We start from the raw sequence: 12605 nt of genomic DNA, 5'->3' as shown, positions 1-12605 counted from the left end.
GCTGGGAGGCTGGGGTGGGGCCTCACAGCATTGCTCCCTGCTATTACTGCAGGCCTTCAGTGACTCCAAGAAGAGCAGGTCTCATACCACGGGTCCTGCAAGTGAGTGTGGTGCCCAGCTCTGAGGGTTCATCGCATTTTGGGGGGAGGTAGGGAATCCAGGGAACTCTTTTGGATGTTAGGTGAGTTCCAAGAGCTGTGGTGAGACCCACATGTTTAGGCTGATCTGATCTGATTGTGTAGGAAACAAATCTCTTGAAGATCCTCTCCTTGAAAGCCCATCCTTCCCCAGAGCTCTCCTCCCTACCATAGCCTTTGGGCGATGTGTTAGAAGTCTCTTACTGGGAAAAATGCCCCTAAACAACCTTAAAGTATAAGGGTGCAGGCTAAATGAATAGCTGCCCTTGACAGCTTAGAGCTCTCAGCACCTGGTGGGGTTTCCTGTGAGCCTTCTGGACTCCAGGATGGCAGCTCGGCCCCACATTCACCCCGAGCTCACAAAGACTTCAGATGGGGCAGCCAGGCCCTGTTTCTGCTACCTTCTAGGACCCAGTTCCTTGACCTTGTGCTCAACCCTCTGTGCCTTTCTCCAGCAGGACCATACTAGGACACATTTACCTCACCGCTGCTTACTTTGTGGCCTGCAGGAACTGTGTTCCCAGGAGATATCAAGCATCCTTGAATATGCTGGTCTTCACATTCCTTCCTTTCTTACTCCACTGCAGTGTCCAGGGCTTGAGGTCTCCTGTTTCTAAATCTGACCAGAAAAAAAAAAGCATTCAAGACACAGAGGCTAGTGTAGAAGAAAGCAAGGCCATGGTGAAGCTGGGATTGGAGGGCAAGTCTGGGAGAGGTCACTGCAAAGCCAGGATGGGTGCTGGCCAGACCAATTAGCCTGGCTCTCCACCAGAAAGTGAGAGCTGCAGAGGCTTGGCCAGAGTGTACTGGGAGGTCTGCCCACCTCTGGATGTAGGGGCAAAGGTTACCGTAGTCCAGACAGCCAGAAGCAAGCTTCATGCTTGATTACAAAGGATCTTACTGGCTGTTTGAGTTCCGGGTGGTGGTATCATGGCTGTGTTTACAAAATAGCCATTACCTTTCTGCTATCATGCTGAGTATTTATAGACAGTGATGAAATGTCTGGGGTTTGTTTCAAAATAGCCTGTGAAGAGAAGGAGGCTTGACGGAGATCTGGGTGGCTGTGGGGGACTGCTATCCTTCCTGTGCCACTTCCTCTGCCAATGAACATCGTCCCTGAACGGCATGATAAAGCTGAGCATGTGCGGTAGGGCTATTGTGCTCTTATCTCTGAGGTAGCCTGGCCTCCTGCTGAGGTGACAGAATTGTCTCTACTGGTCACTGTTCTAGCTCAGCAGCCACAGCCCAGGGCTCTGAGGGAATCTTGAGCCCCTATGACTCCCACATCCTGTCAAACAGAGTTACCATAGAGCACTTACTGGCCAAGCTCTTGGTCTGATTCTTGGAGGCTCACTGGCTACCCAGTGCTTTGTACCAGTGTGGAGCCATTTTCTTAAGGATCTGTCACCAGATGGTAGGGTGAGGAACATATACAATGGGTATGGGATATAGTTAAAAAAAAAAAAACCAAACCAAACCAAACAAAAAAATCAACACACCGTTCCCAGGAGCTGTTTCCTGATGATAGGGATGGCCATTTCTGAGCAGGCTTCATGGACCTTGCTGCCTGGGCAGGTAGCTGAGGAGCACGGAAAGAATAGTACAGTGGGAAGCATGCCTGAAGGAGTTCTCCATCACTCCTGCTTAACGTCAGACTGTGAGAGGGAATGCTTTCGGGTAGACAATATTCAAATGGAAAATGGAAGAGCACGATGTGCGACTCTGTAAATGTGATATTATGGCTCTTAAATTCTCAATCAGGTGTGACAAACACATGTAGGTTTGGCACTTGGCGTTGAAGATGAGGATAGGGTTGTAGAGCATCCCCAGTGGGAAAGTCTCTTGCCTCTCGTAGGAAATTCTGAGCTCCCTAGGCTGTGCTTCAGCTCCTCTCTGCCTTGGCTCTTGTAGGCCTATGTAGCATAGTTCCCACACTGCCTCATGGCCTCACAAGGGATGGAACGAGCCATCTTCTAAGAGCCAGCCCACTGTTCCCTGCCTCGACCTCCTGGCACCTTTCTTATCTGGTGACTCTACTTTGTATCTACTCCCAAGAGAAGGCTCAGATGGGTCCTTGGCTGCCAGGACTTGGTTTGTTGGGTCTTTGGTGGGCATTGTGAAGCTCTCACCAGTGCCTGGGCCACTCTTTCCCCACTGTGGCCACGACCTTCGTCCTAGTTGGTATTTTTCCAACTTGACATGGGAAAAGGGAATCTCAATGGAGAAAAAAAAATGTCCCCATCAGATTGTCTGGTAAGCAAGCCTGGGGGAGCATTTTCTTGATTGATGATTGAGGGGGGAGAACCCAGCCCACTGTGGGTGGTGCCACTCCTGGGTAGGTAAAGGAAAGGGATCGACCCAGGGGCTGTGTAAGAATGGGGGACCAGCTAGTAAGCAGTGTTCCTCTATGGGCTCTGCTTCAGTTCCTGCCTCAGGTTCCCGTCTTAAGTTCCTGTCCTGACTTCCCTCAGTGATGGACTGTAACCAGGGAGATAAAATAACTCTTTTCCTCCCATAGTTGCTTTTGGTCTAAGTGTTTATCACAGCAACTAGAACAACTTCCTGGAGGAATTTTGCCTGTAAGGACTTCCCTAAGTTGATGTATGCCTAACTCTAACTCTAACCCTAACCCTAACCTAACCCTAATCTAACCTTGACTTTGACCCTGACCTTGACGCTAGCCATAACCTAGCCCTAACCCTGATCCTAAACCTAACCCTGACCCTGACCCTAGTCCTAACCTAACCATGACCCCCCCCACACACTGTAGCCCTAACTTTGACCCTGACCTTGACTCTGACCCTGACCTCAACCCTGACCCTAACCCTAACATTAGCCCTAGCCCTAGTCCTAACCCTAACCCTAACCCTAGTTCTATGATGTCTTGCATGCTTGAAGCCTTGAGGCAGGAACTGACCAGGTTTGAAAGTTGTAGAGGCCCTGAAAAGTAGACACAGAGCAGAAATCCTATGGTCTATCTACTAAAGAGAAAAAAATGTGGTTGTATTCCTTGAGTGGAACTTAAATCTATCTGTTCCCATTTGTCTTCACAGTGTATGCTGGCCAGGTGACCTCTTGATGCATACTTGGTGTGGAACGAGAGATACAATTGAAGTCAGCACACCTGTATTTCCATCCTAACTGACTTGTGGTGGTACATTTGTGACAAGTGTTCCTTTCTGGATCAGGCAGGGGCCACTGAACCTGGGCTCTCTGCCTAGATCTACAGAGTGTAGAATGGATTAAGGACCTGATTTCCTCCTCCCCTTCTTCCCCATCCCCTCCAGCTTGTCCTTTTCCACCCCCTCCCTACTTTCTCCCCTGTGATCCTTCTTCCTCTACCCTTCTCCCCTTCTTTCCCATATCTACTGTATTTCTTCTTCTTTTCTTCCCCATTTCCTCTTCCTCTTAATTCTTTTCCCTCCGCTCTTCTCACTTGGTCTCCATTTCTTTTTCTTTTCCTCCACTCTGCTGCCTCTTTTTCTCCCCTTCCTTTTTTCTTTCCTTCCTGGCCTCCTTCAGTCTCAAAGTCTGAGAGTGGCTTTGCTCCCACCAACCAACCCTCCCTGAAAAAGGGAGCCACATCTATTTGCTCACACTATGTAGCCAGGGCATTAAAAGGGCCCAGACAGATAGACTGTCTTCACTGCAGGCTTCTGCACTGGTAGTTGCCTGCCCTTTCAACACCTAGCTCTCCACTAGAAGAACCAGTGGGCTTTCTAGTCTATAGTGGATAATAGAAATATCCTTGGCCAGTGCAGCTAGAAGTGTTGATAATCTCTCAGTGATTTGAGAAAAACTTCCAGTGTGTTCTCTTTCTTTGCTTGCTTATGATTTGAGCCATCTACGATGGATTAATCTTCATTGTCAACTTGATTGGACTTAGAAGCACCTAGGAGACATATCTCCGGACATATCTGTGAAAGGGTTTCCAGAGAGGATTAAGTAAGAAGGGAAGATATAGTTGCATGTGGGTGGGTTGAGCTCCTAGGCTGAATAAAAAGGGAAAAAGAAGAAAGCAAGCTGAGCACCAGCAACCCCTTCTCTCTGCTTCCTAATTCTCTGAGTTGTAAGAATGCAGCCTCATGTCCCTACAACTGCAGCTGTGAGCAGTGTCTACTACCATGCTTGCACACTGTGAGGCCCATTCATTCCTTCAACTGTGAGCCCAAGTTGTTCCTATTAGATTACTTCTATTCTGTATTTTATCAAGCCAACGAGAAAAGTAATGAATACACCATCCACCCACCGGCTGATCATGGTTAGTGTGAGCCCTGCTTGCTCTGCCCAGGGCAAACCCCAGGTCACTATGTCACTATGTCTCAGCTGCAGACCTCAGAGTTGTGGGTTGGAATAGAGTCCAGACTGCTGTCTCCTAGCTTAGGGCAATGAAGGACAAAGCTGGGTTCCTCTGGGATTTTCTGAGTCAGACTGTGCTGCATCCTGGGTTGGGTCTCTTAGACATATGTGAACTTGTTTATTGGTTTTGGTCTGAAACAGATGAAAAGTCACTGAAGGGTTTTATGATAATGAAAATCAGCCATCCGCCTGCAGTCTTGTGGAGTGGCGATCCAGCAGTGAGCAACTCTCCCCAGTCTCCTGAGGGAACACCCGCTCAGTTTCACTAAGTGACAGAAGTCATAGTAGCCATGTGTTAATTAAAAGGATAAAGTGCCATAATTCCCAGGAGCCTCGGAGGAACGGGGCAAGTGGCAGGTGTGAAATGCAGGCCCAGGCTTGGGTTGCACAGGGTTTAGAATCTCCGCGTCGTTCTAATCTGAAGGAACAGCCTGGGCTGGAGAATAGATTATCAATGGTTATGCAGTGCAGTGGGATACAGGACCTCTTCTTAGACCATACCTGAGTGGCTCCCACCCTAGACAACATCTCTGAAGCCCAGGGGAGAACTAGGCCAGGAACTCTCACCTTGTGGTTTACACAGGTCATTACTTGCCCACAGCCTTTAAGATGACACATGCAAAGACTCATTTGCTGTTCCCAGGGAAACAGTGAGACTGATGCTCACATGAGACCAGTTAGGTCTTCTGCTCTTGAGGATGAAGAAGAGTATCCTTTCTGACTCCTTGACTCTCTACTCATGTCATTTCACATACCTAACCCCATGTAAGCAAAGGGAGAAAGCAAAGAGTTCTGGGCTTTGTCAGGGGTCCCCTATTGCAGAGGAGGCAGCCTCACCTGGGCTTGGGGTCAGCCACAACACACATACCTTTCCAGAGGCCTTTGAACCTAGCTGTCCCAGACTCAGCTGAGTTTCCCCAAGTCCTGTGGCCCACAGAAACTGTGGCCCACTTCAGGCTCTTCCTGTCCAGCCCCTACCCCCACCCCACTGTTATAGGAGTCCAAAGAAATTTGTCCTTGAAGGCTGTGAACAGAGCTGCTATGATCTCCAGCCCATCAGTCAGCCCCATAGTCATATGGCCTAGCTCCTCACAATGGTCTCTCAGTGGACAGGTTTGGCCTTGACATGTTCAAACCTAATGGCGCGTCAGTCTACAGTACCAGCCAGTGTATTATTGAATTGCCAGGCAATGGGATACACAGTATGCAAGGTTGGGCAGTGTCAATGGCTTAAGGTCCTCTTCACACCATGGAGCTAAAGTCCCTGATGTTCCAGGAAAAGTCTCATCTCTGGGTCTCAGGGGGGTGAGCTATCCCCAAGGGGCTGGAGTCTTGAGTGCTGGAGGCTGATCCTGCAATCATTCCCCTGTAGGGACCCTGGCACCTGAAGCCAACTAAAGGCCATGCACAAGCCCAGAAGAAGACCAGAGAGGCTCTGAGCTACACTTCAGCATCTATTCTCTTCCATACATTGCTTCCAGTCAGCTTCTGCAGGCTTACAGTGGTATGGGGTCTCTACAGCACATATCTTCCAGCCAGAGATCAATTTTCAGCTGAGGTCTGTCACATGCTTGCTCCTTGTCACTTCTAATTGCTGTTTGCCACATAGAAAGAGTAAGCTTCCTGGGGAGATGTGCCACCTGCAAAGGTTTTTGGCAGGTCTCCTCTGAAGTATCTTCAGGACTTCACCTGAGCTAGTCCCCTCACTGGGCTGCAGCAGTAGCTAGAATGTTCTGTGCCAAGCAGAGATTTTCCCCATGTCCCAGGTATGTGCAAAGCCCTTTGGCTTCATAGTGACCTTTTTTCTGAAATGCCAGATGAGTACATTAGTCACACCCTCAAGTGGATGCCACTCTCCTCCCCATGCTCAAGGTACTCGGGTTCATGACCTTTTTTGGAGAACCCTGATGAGACCTCAGACTTCTCATTCTTTCCATTTACATCTGGGACAGAACTAGAGGTGATCATTGGTCTCAGCAGCTCTGTGCTGAAGGTCAAGGGTGAGGTGTGTGGGGTATATCCATGCAGGAGTTGGGTGTGGGGGGACGCTGCGACTTGGCCTCAGATAACCTTGTAGCATCATAGTCAATATCATCTAGCCTGAGTCCAGCCAAAGGGCAGAGCTGTGGCTTCAGGGTGAGACATTATGACCCTAGAAAAAGAGGGTACCTCGAGACATCTCAAGAGTTAGGGAAATGCTGACAACCTGTATCAAGAGTGAGATAATGGGGTTGTGGAGAAGAGCCAACTTTGGAAAAGGCCATTTTACTACTGGCAGAAACAGTTAGGGCCACTCTGTCAGTGGGTTGGTGTATCACTAGGCTTGATGGCCTCAGGCCTGCTTGTTGAGATCACTCACCCAGCTGCAACCATGCATGCTCACACTGGTTGTTCACTCACATGACATGTCCACTCCAGAGTGCAGCATTCTGGAAATGTCTGCAGATCCCAGGAATAGGCAAGGGAGCTGGATATCCCTCTGGTCCTGAGGCATTCCAATCTGGACTGCCAACAAAACTGCATATATGAGAGTGAACACTGTGAGTGTGTCCCAGTGTCGGGAAGATGGCCGCTGAGCCTTTAAGGTCAGAGTCCACCTTCCAGGTGAGTACTTAAGACTCAGTGTGTTCCACTGGCCTCTAACCATCCCATGGATCAGTATCTCATTGTCCATCCAGTGGTCTATCCCAGAGTGAGGCTCACAGTGGGGTCAAAGTAAGCATTGGACAGTCAGTTACCTAGCTGGATTTGGTGGGAAAAGCCCAGCAGGCAGATGACCCAACATAGCTGGAAAGGGTTCATTTTTCAGGGAGGCACGCCCATCACCCTCCAAGTAAGTGTCCATGAATCCAAGCAGTAAGAACATGAGACACCACAATACTTCCTCTGCTTCTGTGCTCTGATGAGGGTCAGGGGCTTCAATGGCACAGAACTTGTCTTATGTCCTTGTGTCCGTGTGTCCATATTTATGACTCTCACACCCACCCATGCCCATCCATGGACTGTGGGAGCGGCAATAACTAACCAACTGCTCAGTCATCACCTTTTACACGAACACTTAGTAATGACTATTTTGGGGACCACTAAACCTATAATTTCCTTGCACAAGACAGGATAATTTTCACACAGTAGCTGAGGAAATCCCAAACATGTTTGTTTATGTTAAACTAATTTGTATGTTTATGATACTTGACCTTGTTTAAGAAACATTTCTAGAACAAACATCACTTGTTTGTGCATTTGCCGCAGTCCCCCCCCCCCCTTTTTTTTAGCACTTCCAGAAGTGAGCATCTGTGGACATTCTGCAGTCCCGTTGGTCCTCAGGGTTGTGCTGGCTCATGAACCCCCACTGCTATGTGGAGAATTTCCATCTCTCTCAGGTCTATTTTCTGAGCTAATGTGAGGGAGTAAGAACATTTCCTTTTAACTCTTATAATCCATTGTTACTTATGAACTAACAGGAGTTTTTAAGACCCAGTCCCACGGAGCTCGGGCAGGCCTTGGACTTGCTATGCATCTGACATTGGACTTCTGATTCTCTTGCCTCTACTTCCTGAGGACCAGGAGTCAAGTGTGCACCACCATGACTGGTTTTACGTGGTGCTGGGGATCTGACTCAGGGCTTTCTGCATGTTTAGGCAATCACTCTACTAACTCAGCTCCTTCCTATTTGGCTTCATTATATTTTATCCAATATATTCCTGCATGGATGTCACCATCCACCTACCTCCTCATCTGTCCATTCTCTCATAGTCTTAGGGTTTCTATTGCTGTGATGAAACACCATGTGGTGATTCGATTATGATTGGCCCAGGGAGTGGCACTATTAGGAGGTGTGGCCTTGTTGGAGTGGGCATGGCCTTGTTGGAGGAAGTGTGTCACTTTGGGGTGGGCACTGAGACCCTCCTCCTAACCACATGTGAGCCAGTCTTCTCCTAGAGGCCTTCAGATGAAGATGTAGAACTCTCAGCTCCTCCAGCCCCATGTCTGCCTGGACACTGCCATGTTCCCACCTTGATGATAATAGACTGAACCTCTGAACCTGTAAGCCAGCCCCAATAAAGAGTTGCCTTGGTCATGGTGTCTGTTCACAGCAGTAAAACCCTAGCTAAGACACACCATGACCAAAAGCTGCTTGAGGAGGGAAAGGTTTACTCGTGCAGTTTGTTACTGAGGGAAGCCAGGGCAGGAACTCAAGTAGAGCAGGAACCTTGAAGCAAGAGCAAAAGAAGGAGCCATGGGAAAGTGCTGCTTACTGGCTTGCTCAGCCTATTTTTTTAAAAATAGCACCCAGGACTACTAGTCCAGGGGTGACACCACCCACAGTGAGCTGGACCCTCCCATATCACCTCAAGAAAATGCACCCCAGGCTTGCCCACACCCTACTCTGATAGGGACTTTTTTTTTTCAATTGAGGTGCTCTCTTTACAAATCAAAGTTGACAAAAAAAGCTAATCAGGACACCATCCATCCATCTATCCATCGATCGGTCCATCTATCCATCGATCGGTCCATCCATCCGTCCATCCACCCACTTACATACTCTTCTGCCCATCTATCTAACTTATTCATCCTCCCATCCATCTAGGCTTCGCTGGCTGGAAGAATATTTAGCTGTCTGTGGCACAAGGAGAAGAGGCCTAGCCATGTGACGTTCAGCCAAGTCCAGACCTCTGTGCCCCACATCCCAAGGGAGGAGGTGGGAGCAAACAGCTTCCTATTGAACATTAAGGGAAATGCTGCCTGCCTGGAGCCAGAGAGCATTCTTGGACTGAACTTTTTTTCAGTGCCCTACATTTAAACAGCTAGAATTATTTTTCAAGCACCATCGTATTTAACCTTTAGAAATGATTGGCCTCCTAATGGGGTGTCTGCATTTGACTGTGCAGCTGGAATGTGACAAGGCCTCATTTCTTAGAGCACTTTTCTTCCCCCTGTGCTCTGAGCACAGAAAAACTAAATGCAGGCCACATAAATCACTCAGTGTCCACTGAGTACCCGCTGAGTGTAGGACAGGGTGTTGGCTGAGAGACAGGAAGATGTGAGGGTGGGGTGGGAGGGGTTGAAGCTCAGACGAGATAGCCTTTGACTGTGACCCTGGACCAGCAGAGATCCTGGGGCAGGCGTTGATTCCAATTATAATGAATACAGAGGCCTGAAATACTCAGGAGGGGCAGGGTTACCCGACTGGTGCTTGGGACCACTAAAAGTCCCTCAGGGAGCAAAACAAATATTTAGATATGAGTTATAGGAAGTGAGACACCCACTCCATCACTGTGGACCCTAGCTGCTCATGGCCTGAGAGACTGGTGAACCCAGGCTAGGCAGGAGCAGACTGATCTGCACACTGAAGTACTCTGCCTCCTTGAGAGGCTCCTAGGAAGGGCTCTATATCCTCACTCCTGTTGCCTTGACTTAGAAGAGCCTGCTGGACCTTCACAGTTTTCTTGTCCATCTCTGAGATTCCTGAACCAGGAAGGTTAAGGGCAGCCGAGGAGGCTATGAAAACCTGTATGTAGGCTTGTTAACTTGTAGATAGACGGCTGTCTTATTTAGGGTTTTACTGCTGTGAACAGACACCATGACCAAGGCAACTCTTTTTTTTTTTTTTTTTTTTTTTTGGTTTTCCGAGACAAGACTTCTCTGTGTAGCCCTGGCTGTCCTGGAACTCACTCTGTAGACCAGGCTGGCCTCAAACTCAGAAATCCACCTGCCTCTGCCTCCCAAGTACTGGGATTAAAGGCATGTGCCACTACTGCCTGGCTCCAAGGCAACTCTTATAAGAATAAGATTTAATTGGAGTTGGCTTATAGGGTCAGAGGCTCAGTCCATTAACATCAAGGTGGGAACATGGTAGCATCCTGGCAGGCATAGTACAAGAGGAGCTGAGAGTTCTACAACTTCATCTGAAGGCTGCTAGCAGAGTACTGGCTCCCAGGCAGGTAGGATGAGGGTCTAAAAGCCCACACCCACAGTGACACACCTACTCCATCTAATAGTGCCACTCCTTGAGCCGAGCATATACAAACCATCACATTCCACTCCCTGGCCCCTATAAGCTTATTCAAACATATGAATCTATGGGCCCCATACCTAAACATTGCATAATGCAAAATACGTTTAGACCAACTTCAAAAGTTCCCATTGTCTATAGCAGTCTGAACAATGTTAAAAGTCCAAAGTTCAAGGTCTGAGATTCATCCAATCACTTAACTGAAATCCCCAAAGCAAGATAGGAAACCAGCTGGGCAAACTCCAAACTCTGCACCTCCTTGTTGATGTCAAAGTGTTCTTCAGATCTCCAGCTCCTTTTTCATCTTTGTTGACTGCAACAAACTTCTTTCTCCTGGACTGGTTCCACCCTCAGAATCACTAATAGATTCTGTCAGATATCTCTGCCTCATGTAACCAACCCTCAGTTAGAACCCCTATTGACTATGCTAACACACTATGTCAGTCACATGGGACTCTCAGCTAGAACCCCCACTGACTAAGCCAATGCATCCTGTCAGGTGTCTTCCATCCTACACGACCCTGGAGATTGGCTTCTCAGGGTAGAGTGAGTCTGTTGATTAGAGCCAAGACTTGCCAAGGCAGCTACCTAGTCTCTGTGCCTCCAGTTCCCCATTGCTTGATGGATGAGTAGCCCCTTAGTGAGAGGTCTGGTTGGGGAGGGCTGTTGTTGCATGGGGTCCAGTGACATTAGACCTCATTGCCTTCCTTAATGGGAATGACCTTGAAGGCCCCTCTCAGGAGCTGCAGCTCCTGCTGGCTCCCTTATGATGGGAGAAGTTTTGACTGTATTATGTAACAGTAAAAGATGGAAAGTGAATGTGATGTGTTAATTTAACTTTCCTGAAAAAAGTATTTGCACAGTGGTTAGGCAATGTTTAAAGACCAGCTGCTTCTCTCTCAGTAGGAAACTGGGCCCAGGGAGGATGGCGGTCCAAGTACTCTAGCAGTGTCTCTTGGCATATATTGACCAGAGCTATTCCAAAGCCATAGCCTCTCTTCTGGGCACTGACCATTGACTTGGCAAGTAGCCAGTACCTTGCCACTCACTGAAACAAGATGGCCCTACAGATGTCACATGTGTGCACATAGCAGGTGTTGTCTCCACAGTCATGTGAAGGTCACAAGAGGACCTGCTTCTTATAAGGAGAGTCCCATCTCCACCAACCAGCTGCAGAGTGCACAGCAGCTGGTGGCTGAATGTTTGCCTTGATGTCTGCTTTTCCATGTCACCTGCTGTCCCCTGTGATTTCTTCTGTGATGCCCTTGGGAGTCCTCTAATGAAGCAGGCAGACCACACTGAACTGCATCCTGAGGAGTCCTTCCTGAGGTAGCTGTTCCATTCACAACAGGAGAAATGATGTGGGGAGCTTCAGCCTCTTTTGTGCAATGTCCCCAGCACAGAAGTCAGGGTAACTTGAACACAGACATAGTGAGCTCTTCGGGTGGACTGAACAAGACAGACCTGTGTCCAGCTGCTTCTTGGAGTACCTGGGGCTGAGTAGGACAGTACTGCTCCCAATAGAGGGCCAGGCCCACCGGACTGGGTTGGAGATGGTTCCATACCTTGAAGAACCTGCCTGACCTTTGTGTAGATCCAGATGAGGTAGAGATGGGAGGATGTTGCCTTCCAGCCAATTGGAGGCTTCCTGCTCCTTTATGTAGGGAAAGCACCGCCCCTTTAAAAACAACATCACTGATGATATAAAGGGATAGAGAACTCTATTTCTCAGTGAAAGGATAAGGTACTCTATGTTGTACTAAGCATTTGGGTAGACTAGAAAGAGAACAAAATAAAGATAAACTGATGAAGACGTCATCCAGAAAGGTCTCAGAGCTGTTCCCCACCAACCCTAAACAGTAGCAAGGGATGGTCACTACACCTGAAGAACCACTCTGGGGTATGTTAGCTAGGGCACTGACTCAGACATGAAGGCCCATTTGAGGGGCAAGGGAGAGAGCTCTATCCTATACAGAAAGCCATCATAATCATATATCAAAACCAAGGTGATGGGCTGGGGAGACTCAGGGCAAGTCAGCTTTCTGAATCAAAAGTAAAACCACTTAAATGAGAAGTACCCAGTGACAGGTAGCAAA

Source organism: Mastomys coucha, unplaced genomic scaffold, assembly GCF_008632895.1.
Source record: "Mastomys coucha isolate ucsf_1 unplaced genomic scaffold, UCSF_Mcou_1 pScaffold21, whole genome shotgun sequence".
Taxonomy (NCBI): domain Eukaryota; kingdom Metazoa; phylum Chordata; class Mammalia; order Rodentia; family Muridae; genus Mastomys; species Mastomys coucha.
The sequence above is the reverse complement of the archived record's forward strand: the minus strand, read 5'-3'. Positions refer to the sequence as shown.